Source organism: Micropterus dolomieu, linkage group LG12 (genome assembly GCF_021292245.1).
Source record: "Micropterus dolomieu isolate WLL.071019.BEF.003 ecotype Adirondacks linkage group LG12, ASM2129224v1, whole genome shotgun sequence".
Classification (NCBI taxonomy): Eukaryota; Metazoa; Chordata; class Actinopteri; order Centrarchiformes; family Centrarchidae; genus Micropterus; species Micropterus dolomieu.
In genome coordinates this window covers 12,208,507-12,219,524 of record NC_060161.1, presented here as the reverse complement: position 1 = coordinate 12,219,524, position 11,018 = coordinate 12,208,507, and the positions used below count along the sequence as shown (strand labels likewise).

Sequence of the window (11,018 nt, the reverse complement as noted above, 5' to 3'; positions counted from 1 at the left end):
CATTGTGATTCCATACGTGTCTGGAGTATCAGAGAAACTCAGGAGGATTTTCAACAAACATAACATCCCTGTGTTTTTTAAACCCAAGAACACACTAAGACAGATGCTGGTCCACCCCAAAGACCGCACACCCAAACACAAGAAAAGCAATCTAGTGTATGCGGTCCAATGCAGTGAGGAATGCACAGACCTGTATATTGGGGAGACTAAACAACCACTACACAAACGCATGGCTCAACACAGAAGGGCCAACTCCTCAGGTCAAGACTCTGCTGTCTACTTACATCTGAAGGACAGAGGACACTCGTTTGAGGACCACCAGGTGCACATTTTAGATAGAGAAGATGGATGGTTTGAAAGAGGTGTCAAGGAAGCCATCTACACCAGGGTTGAGAAGCCGTCATTGAACAGAGGAGGGGGTCTACGCCACCACTTATCCCCCACTTACAATGCTGTCCTTTCATCACTTCCCAAAACTTCCCGAAACTCAACAAACGTAACCTCTTGGCCTCAGGTGAAGATCCCAATGATGGTCGTTCAGTCTTGGCCACAGGTAGTCTTAACGACTGTAACGACTGTCGTCACAGCAACAAGGAACACTAACGAACCAGCGGTATCGATGACCCGTGCCAACGACCCCACTGAGGTTAAATAGCTGAGTTTCCCTGCCAGTCAGTCAGAACTGAAGAAGTCCTTTGGATGAGGGACGAAACGTCTTCCAGTATCTTCAACCAAGTCCAGTTGCCCTTGATTTTAACCTTCGTTGGACACCAATAAAGTTACTTATAGTTTTTCAGTGCCTCCCAAAACAACACAAATAAGCGCTTCCCGTCCCAGTCCAGCATCAGGCGACCAGACTTTAACTATGTTATGTAGATCACATGATATACAGTAAGTCACATAACATTAAACACATGGTTAACACTATGAAACAGTCCTAGTTTCGTTAGGTTTAGGAAAACTTTGTGGTTTTGGTTAACATAAGTCACATGATGTAAATCAAGGGACTTCACTCTCGGTAACACTATTTAACTTAAAACACAAAATAACTCAACATATTCTTGGTTTCACATGGGACTCGTGTTGAGAGTCCTGGTTTTGACCGATCCATCCTCTTTCTACCTTCTTTTGTGGACTTTTGCATATCTACAGTATACTTCACCCATCTTCTACCTTTGCTACCCTCGTACACTAGAGGTCAGTAAAGTCACATTTTCTTGTTAGATTCCCACCTAAAAGGTTAATGTGACTTTTACAATACTGTTTTCTGTGTGCGTGTTAGGAGTGAATCTAACAACTGAAGAACATTATTTGTGTCCGTTTCAAGCAGTTCTGCGGAGAGTGACATTTTACATTGTGTTTGCAGCCTTTGTGTCTGCCACTTTACATCTTTTCAGTCTTATCTTTCACGTTTCCCACTTCCTTTTCACAATTCTACAAATTATTTTCAAAGTCACGTTTCTAACTTTTGCCTGTCAGATCTGATCATGTCACACATGATTAATCCAATGGCATGTTGTATCTGATCGATCATGTGTGGCATGATCAGATCAGATACAACATGCCATCGGATTAAAATATCTCTGTAGTTATTAGGTTTTACATTAAAGGGTCAAAAGCATTTGGCTTATCCTGTTAACCAAACGTGTAATTGCTTGAATTGTAAATCACATAGCTGTAACTGTGGTTCAGCTGTAACGGGGTTCACATTTGGCGGAAAAAGTAAATTGCTGAATTGCTGAGTGACATTTTGCTGGACCCAGTGCCTGGCCATTGTGGTTACTACTCTGCTGCAGATGCAAACTCTGCAAAAGCAAAAAAACAAACAAACACAGCAAATAGCATATATAGCATATAGTTTTAACAAGTCTGACATCTTATAACTGTCCTTTTGCTAAAAGAGCACATCAAGTAACCACCTTTCACCCAAGTCCAATGCACATTCATTTGATTTTCAAAGTTGTAATGAGTGAAAAAAATGACACAAACGGATTGATTTGTCCCATTGCAAGATACGGATCCTGAAACTTTAGAACACAATATGCAAATATGCAGACCTTGTCCTCACAAATCAAGCACTTACATGTTCCTCTGTGCCTGGCAGGTCTGATCGGGTCTCTGTCATGTTATGTTGCAGTGTAATACAGGAATGGCCTTATGGGTGTTCAAGTGCAGTAATAGGAAGTCACAAACCTCAAAAGGAACTTCTGCTCTTCTAAGAAGTACAACTAAGTGTCACCTAATTTGACTAGACATCTTTATAGCCTTTATTATATTAGATGTACTGGTTTCCGAAAAGAAACTCAGAGTGAGGAAACAAGATGTACAATTCTTAGAGTTGATCAGATTATCTCATCCCACATATTTGTGAGTTGCCATTTCATAATCATTCAATTTCCTGTTAAAGGTATCTTTATAAAATTGTTTTACTACATTTTTTTGTTTAGAAGTTGTTGTTTTGGGGGCATCAGAAAGGTCTCTGATGAGCTTTTACCAAACCACTACTTAAATCATGTCAGCGGAAGGACGCCAGTATGAACAGAACACACTGACCTGAATATGATAAAATAACAGGAGAACAACACACCATTTCAACCATACAGTGACGATAAACCAGCTAGTTGTTCCTGTTAAGTTTGTTTATAATGTCATTGCAAACTTGTGTGTGCTGCGTATCCTGTTTTTGGGTGGGTGATGGTGCAGTGGATAAGACACATGCCTTTGTTGTGAGAGACCTCGGTTCAACTCGCCACTGTGACACCATTGTGTCCCTGCGCAAGACACTTAACACCTAGTTGCTCCAGAAGCGTGCGACCTCTGACATGTATTGCAATTGTAAGTCGCTTTGGATAAAAGCATCAGCCAAATGCATAAATGTAAATGTTTTATGAAGCTAAATTAATACTATTAACTTTCCAAATTATGCTCAAATATTCTCTTTTGGACATTATCCCTACTAGGTCTCCAGTTTCCAGTAATTAAAGGAAATCAAATCAGTCATTGGGAGACACTGCCTGCACTGAGGGAGTCTCAAAGGCTGGTCAGTATGGCACTGAACTAAAGAACGGTCTACAACACTGAAAAACATTCAAACTTCCTTCAGTACAGCAATGGCTAAATGATTTCAGGTGTCGTCCACCTTTTATTTATACACATAAAGCACATTTATAAACACTGGCATAGGGTATTGTACTGGGTATTGTATTGCATACAGCTTTCCCTTTTCAATTTATTGTGTGGTTAGCTATTATTTATCATTTTCTTTACTCTTCACGCTTATTTTGTAGATTTATTTGGCTTTTCTTTTGCACTGCTGTAACAACAGGTTTTCTGCCTGTGGATAAATCAAGTGTCTAATCTTGCCTCTGATCTTCTTACTCTGAGCCACACTCTGAATGGAAATATAACAGGTGGGGTGTGTGTGTTTGCTGACTGCTCTGGGGTTTTGGCTTCACAAGAAATGCTGATCTCAAACTTGATTAAACAAAGCTTAGCTGACTATATATGATAATCTATTGAGGGTAATCTCACTGTTACAAGAGTTTCTTAATATATGAAATAACTGCATTGGAATGGAAGAAATAAATGGAAGAAAATTGTGAAATACCAATGCCGCAGACCTCAAAATAGAGAAAGCACACTCACATCAGCACCAAACACATGGGTTTGTGTTTTTACCCTCTGTGAGGATGTAAATGCCCGTGATGCATCATCACAGAGGAAATACAACCTTCATGTTTGGTTGTGCTGCATTCTAGGTTTACACTGACACCTGCTGATCCACGAGGGGTATTGACACATTTAGTATTCTCAAACATTATGTTGGCAGATCCATCAAAGCTGCCCAACAATACCTTTGTGTTTTGTATCGATACATCTCTTTCTTTCTCTTGGGCTGAGTTGCCGTAAAAAAAAATGACTTTTGTCATATTTTTTAAAAATACAAGTCAAACACAAATAATTATGTGGATGTGGTGATCAAGTAAAAGATAAAGTGATAAGCACTTCCTTCTGCTTTTTGTCTCTCTGCTGCATGGTTTTGGGTGTGTGTGTTACAGAGAGAGCGTGTGCATGCTGCTGAAACAGTGATGTGGCAAAAAAAAGGTCCCTCTGATGTTGTTGTAATGCTGAAACTTGCTGAAAATGCTGAGCAATTATCTTTCCATCACATGCCAACAAAAGAGAGTTATAATCTCTTTCTTTAAAATAAAAAATAACAATAAAAAAACACTCTCTGGGAGCATTACACCATCCAATTTAGAAATCATCCAGAAAGTTCAGCGGTGTAAGATTACATCTGTAATCGTTGTTAACTTTATAATCATTATATGTCACAACGCACCAATGACTCACTTTTCAAGCCAGATGCTGTCAGAGAAGTTAGGAACTACTCTGTTGCCAAACTTGGCCTGATGCATGCATGTAATCTCCCACACATATTGTGATATCTAACAGGATGTGTGTGTATCTTTTTTTTTTGTCGACGGGTAACAATACATCTGGTGAAAATAAAATGACATGGGTTCTCGTTGCAGGTCTGTGTAAAGTCCATCAGACTGCTGCAGCTTATTAAGATCACTGCTGCTAGATCCTTGCTAAGACCAGCAGATCAGACCTTGATGGTGGCTTCCTGTTTGGCAGATTAACTTTTTGTGAGGGCTGTTTAGGGCCAAATACATTTCTGATCTGCTGCTCTGTCTGGGGCAGGTCAGCTTACTGACCACAACTGCACATGGAGAATCAGAATTCAGTTTTCATGCACCACATGTCTGAAACAAACTCCCAGAAAATGTGAGGTCTGCTGCACCTCTCAGTTCTTTAAAGTCAGGGCTCAAGACGTTTCTATTTGCCGTACATTCACATCGTACATCTTGCACTGCTTTGTAGCTGTGCTGTACTTTTTATTATCCTGTTAAATATGTAGCATTCTTCTATTTACGTTAGCACATTTAATTTGGCTCTTTTTAAATCTTATTCATATGCATCTTTCCTGCCTTGTGTTTCTTGTATGCGTCCTCTTATCGCCCTTTTTCCTATCTTATGTATTCACTTGTGTATGTGTATACAGCTGTGTATGTTCTAGAAAGTTCTGGGGATTAAGAACCTCAGATATTTGTTGTTTGGACTGTTGGAAATATTTCCACCTTAAAGTATTGTGAGAGAAATGTGTAGAATAAAGTCAGAGCTTTTCACACATTTTTCTGCTGAAGGTGTAGCGTTTGTCTTTGAACCCTTTACTGAAAGCACCATCACAGACACAGCAGACTATGTTCAGGTTTGATGTGCTCTTAGTTTATCTTTTCAGAGCCTCTAATTCACTGCATACAATGTTTTTCATGCTGAAATTAATTATGGGTATTGTAAATCTTACTGAGACTGGAAATTGTTATTCCAAAGGCTGAAAGGAGAGGTTTTTTTAAACTTTTTAAATGTGTAAAGTGATATTTGCATTCAATAGTCATTAGTCTCTGTCTATGGTTCAGATGGTGCTCTGCTCCACGTCAACCCCGGACACAATGTGACTCTCCGTGTTTCTATGCCTCAGTGCCAAATATCTGTGTTGGGTTGTTGATGAGCAAACTCTAATAATGTTCTCTTTCCACAAACATTCACTCCAACTGCTTCCACAACCACTTTAAAGGTGACAAACGATTACAATTTAAAAACTATTATCATTAAAACAAAATCCATTTCATTTAAAGTCTAGTCCCTGGTTCTGACTCCAGCAGATGGCTTCTGACTCTGTGAAGCCAGGAGGTGCTGCAACTCTGATCTGCACGGTGCACACTGGGACCAGTGAAAGAGAACACAATGTTTACTGGTTTAAAAAACAAGTTAAAAAACTCCTACTTGGGAATCATGTACATGTGTGTACAGAGCCTCGAGCCTGCGTGTACAGTTTATCCCAGAGGAATGTGAGCCTGTCTGATACTGGAACGTACTGCTGTTCTATGACTTCATGTGGAGAGATACTGTTTGGGAACGGAGATGTTGGAGGTGAACAACATACAGGTGCATCTCATAAAAATAGAATATAGTGAAAAAGTAAATTTATTCCCTGTAATTTAAGTCAAAAAGTGATATTGACTTTCATTTATCCTAGATTCAAAGTGAAAATGATTTATTTCAGGCCTTTTTTTGTTTTGATTCTGATGATTAGGGAAATCAAAATTCCATATCTCAAAATATTGGAATATTTGTATAAATAATGTATGATACAGTAATGTCGACCCTCTAAAAAAGTTCTGAAAAAGGTTCATTTGTGCACTCAGTACTCGGTCTGGGCTCCATTTGCATCAGTCTGTAGCACTGCTGAGGTGTTGGAAGCCCATGTTGCTGTGATAGCGGCATTCAGCACGTCTGTGTCTGGTGTTTTTCACTTTCCTTCTTACAATACCACATAGACAGTTTCTCTATGGGGTTCAGGTCAGGTGAGCTGGCTAGCCAATCAAGCACAGTAAAACCATGGTCGGCAAACCAGTCTCTGTTTTTTGCACTGTGGGCAGGTGCCATATCCTGCTGGAAAAGGAAATCAGCATCTTCATAAAGCTTGTCAGCAGATGGAAGAATGAAGTTCTCTCAGAATTTACTTTCATCTAAAAAGAGGACTTTGGACCACTCAAGCAAACTCAAACATTGCCTTCAGACACAACACGCAACACACCAGGGCCGTGCAGAGACCTTCAGAAGTGCAGGTGCTCAAAGTATAAAAAGGGCACATGGAACAAGGATTTAAATAGGGCTGTTCTCAAAATATCGATACAGAAATGTATTGTTATGTTTTCCTTGCTGATATGAATATATAGGTGCTTCTGTATATACCCAGCTCTAGCGTTAAAACACTGTGGGCTGACATAACTTACAGGGAGCAGTTGCTAGGTTGCTGGGGATGTTGTTGCTGCTGCTGCTGTTACTGCTGATACTACTGGAGGTGATCTAAGACTAGAGATTAAAACAAACGTAGGATATATTAAACAATTATGTAACCATGAAAAGATGTAAAGATTGCTGAGTGTTTGGGACTGGCTCACAGTGACTGACCTGCTGTAGTGCTGCAGCCGCTGCAAAGGCTGACTGCTATGAGAAAATAAGAAGGCGATGCTCACAGAGACTGCTGCACACCGAGAGCAGCAGGGAGAGGAAATAAGATACTGTCAGAAATAAGGACCGACCGGGCCAGTGGAAGACCTGGTCCCTACCCTTACCAACGTATTAAACTCAATAAAATTACTGTATTAGCTTTCTTCTTTAGTCAAAAACTGTGTAGTCAAAGACTTCACTGGAGACGGTCAAGAATCGGTGCAAAAGAGTTTATTTCAATAAAGGACAAATAAACCCGAGTAACATCCCTGCAGGTCTCAGGATGGAACTGAGCTGGTGGTCAGCAAACATCGCCTTATATTCAACCTAAACTCCACCTTTTAGGTGGGCGTTACACCTTAACTCCACCTACAGTGTTCGCTAACCACTCCCTTCCATTGGTGAATTTCTTATCCTCTGCTGCCATCTAGTGGCCGTTTTTACGTACTGTTCTACCAATTTAACCCTTTCACTAATGTCGCATATACCACTTTTTAGCTGTTATTTAGCATAATTATTGTTAAAATTTATCACTGTATTTTTTAAAAGTTATACAGGCATAATTTGACACCATTTGAACTCTTACAATTGTATTTTTTAAAAGAATTAATTAGGAATAACATAATCAATAGGTGTATATCATGATTCAACATATCAAACATGAGCAAGTCAACCATGGAATATGCTGTGTCTCATTAAAACTGCTGTGTCTCATTAAAAACTCAGTGCAAGGCTTGGTTTCGGGCAGTACCTTGCCATACCAGGCAGTACTAGTCAACATCTTTCCCTATGATCTAATTTTAGGCTCCAATTTGCCATGATCTCGTGATTTGCTGCAGGTACCCTGCAGCCAGGTGCTTCCCTCTCATTGGATAAGATGTTTTACTCCCATTGGATAAGGTGGTTCACTCCCATTGCGTACGACACAGTAGTCTTGGTTTTGCATATTCTGCCTGACCATCTTCTCTTTTTTGTATATTCTGCCTGGATAGTTTCTCTGCTCATGTAGGCACGTTGAAAGGCACAAGCTATAGTAATCACACCTTGTAAAGATAGTCTATCCTTACATTAAAAGAATTATATCAGTGATCAATACCTTTACCCAGGGAGACCACAGTCATTCCCTCAAAAACTAAAGTAAATGCACTTTAAATGATGAAAATGTAGACTACCATTTCTATAGTAATTAACGACAAAAATTCAGGCCATAATGCTCCAAAACAATTCACAACAATACCAGATTCAAAAAAGTGTGGGAAATAATCTGAGAAGGAAACATTAACGGGGGAAAGGATGAGGGAGGCCATGGCAGAGGTTAGAGTGAGACAGACAAATCTATAGACAGAGGTGTGTGTGTGAGTTGTTTGTTTGTGTGTCTACAGTATGCAATATAGTGATAATGATTTTATATATCACATTGTGAATCTGAGATATATTTGGATTTTTATTGGGTACATGTCACGTCTAATCAGAAATCTAAATCTTTCACATTAACATTTCATACCTTATGGGTCATTTCTTCACTTTTAACTTTGATGTCAGGAATTTTATTTATTTTACATTGACACTGACAGTATTGTATTGCATTTCCAGTTATTGAGTTTTTGGTTTGGTATTGTAAACACTGTTGCTGTTAAAATGTAAATCTATTACAATACTCTTAATGAGATAATTTTAAAAAATGGCAGATAAGGAGGCTATAAATCGGAAGAATAAGTATCATTAAGCCTGTTTTACCAATGTCGTTATTTTAAGGCTCAATACTTTTATTAAGTTACTGTAATAATACTAGTTCAAGAGAAGTTTTTAGTCAAATTACATAAAAAAGACCAGACCTCTCGACGCAGGTGAAACTTTTCCCCCCTCACACAGCAAGAACAAACAGTGAACAGAGCACCTTTGTTTATCAGTGTGTAGAACTAAACTTAGCTGTCGGCACAGTGTTAGCCGGCAGCTAACGTTACTTCTACAAGCGACATACAGCAACATACACAACTACTGTGCATGCTCTCTTTGCGTCTTTCTTGCAGGGCTGGACAAACAAAATGGGCCGTGGCATTTTTGGGGTCTGGAGGTTGTCCCCCAGAAGATTAAGCATTAAACACTTAATTTCCTGCATTCTGGGGACATTTTCTGCACCAGGGAAGCACAAAATTCAGGTGGCAATTCAGACAATGAAAATATAATATAATATAATGCAGTAATCTGTAGCTTGTTGTTTTTCAGTTTTCTCTATATTTTCATTCACTGAAGGCTTACTGTGCAAATAAACCTCTCATAGCATTTTTATTTTTTAACATTAACAATTCTTGGTGCAAACTATTTTTCACAACATTTTTAACAAATGCTTTCAAATGCTACATGTCCCCAGCGTCCCTCCCTGCTCCCTCCCTACAGGTCGAGCTACTCCCAACTTACCGCTTCACCTAGGTCCTCCGCGAGAAGAAGAAAAAAAGAGAAGAAAAGACCAGGTGAAGCGTGGCGAGATGCTGCAGTCAATAATATTCCACAGTTAACTTAGGCTATGCAACCTCGCCACAGTCTGTTAGGGATGATGTAGGCCTAGTAAGTCCAGACATGTAATCCACTAAAAATAGTTTTTGTTGAGTTCGTCTGGCAAGCCTAACAGAGCCCACTAAACTCCGACCGCTTCACCTGTTGCACTCCAGAGTTTCCCTTAAACGTCACTTACCTGTAAGAGATGTGATTGGGCCGGCACAGTATCAGTAGGCTATAGAAATTTACCCAATGGGCCACTGTCCATGCTTTATGGGCCGATCGTTTTAAAAAACAGTTATACATAGTTTAGGCTACGTTACACCGGCCAAAAGGTGCGTCGGCCCAAATGGCATTTGCCCATATGTCAAATTACCAGTCCAGCCCAGCTTTCTTGTAAAATGCATCCATCAACCCACAACAAGTGCAGGTGCTGGTCATATAATTAGAATATCATCAAAAGTTTATTTATTTCAGTAATTCCATTCAAAAAGTAAAACTTGTATAATTTATACATTCATTCCACACAGACTGATATATTTCAAGTGTTCATTCCTTTTAATTTTGATGATTATAACTGACACCTAATGAAAATCCCAAAATCAGTATCTCAGAAAATTAGAATATTGTGAAAAGGTTCAATATTGAAGACACCTGGTGCCACACTCTAATCAGTTAATTAACTCAAAACACCTGCAAAGGCCTTTAAATGGTCTCTCAGTCTAGTTCTGTAGGCTACACCATCATGGGGAAGACTTGACCGCTGTCCAAAAGACGACCATTGACACCTTGCACAAGGAGGGCAAGACACAAAAGGTCATTGCTAAAGAGGCTGGCTGTTCACAGAGCTCTGTGTCCAAGCACATTAATAGAGAGGCGAAGGGAAGGAAAAGATGTGGTAGAAAAAAGTGTACAAGCAATAGGGATAACTGCACCTTGGAGAGGATTGTGAAACAAAATCCATTCAAAAATGTAGGGGAGATTCACAAAGAGTGGACTGCAGCTGGAGTCAGTGCTTCAAGAACCACCACGCACAGACGTATGCAAGACATGGGTTTCAGCTGTCGCATTCCTTGTGTCAAGCCACTCCTGAACAAGACACAGCGTCAGAAGCGTCTCGCCTGGGCTAAAGACAAAAAGGACTGGACTGCTGCTGAGTGGTCCAAAGTTATGTTCTCTGATGAAAGTAAATTTTGCATTTCCTTTGGAAATCAAGGTCCCAGAGTCTGGAGGAAGAGAGGAGAGGCACAGAATCCACGTTGCTTGAAGTCCAATGTAAAGTTTCCACAGGCAGTGATGGTTTGGGGTGCCATGTCATCTGCTGGTGTTGGTCCACTGTGTTTTCTGAGGTCCAAGGTCAACGCAGCCGTCTACCAGGAAGTTTTAGAGCACTTCATGCTTCCTGCTGCTGACCAACTTTATGGAGATGCAGATTTCATTTT

The 11,018-nt window shown here is 39.9% G+C and overlaps 1 protein-coding gene across 2 annotated transcripts in view; it reads right to left on the bottom strand.

The window, feature by feature from the left end:
• LOC123981093 (prostaglandin D2 receptor 2-like) overlaps nt 1-11,018 on the bottom strand; it is a 25,629-nt gene that overhangs the window by 3,607 nt on the left and 11,004 nt on the right. The window contains exon 1 of one of the 2 annotated variants that reach the window (XM_046065735.1): nt 2,084-2,096. The exons of the other annotated variant lie outside the window; for it this stretch is intronic. The gene's annotated coding sequence lies outside the window, so the exon portion shown is untranslated. Of the gene's footprint in view, nt 1-2,083; nt 2,097-11,018 lie in introns of those variants that run through there. 2 annotated transcript variants of the gene reach the window in all.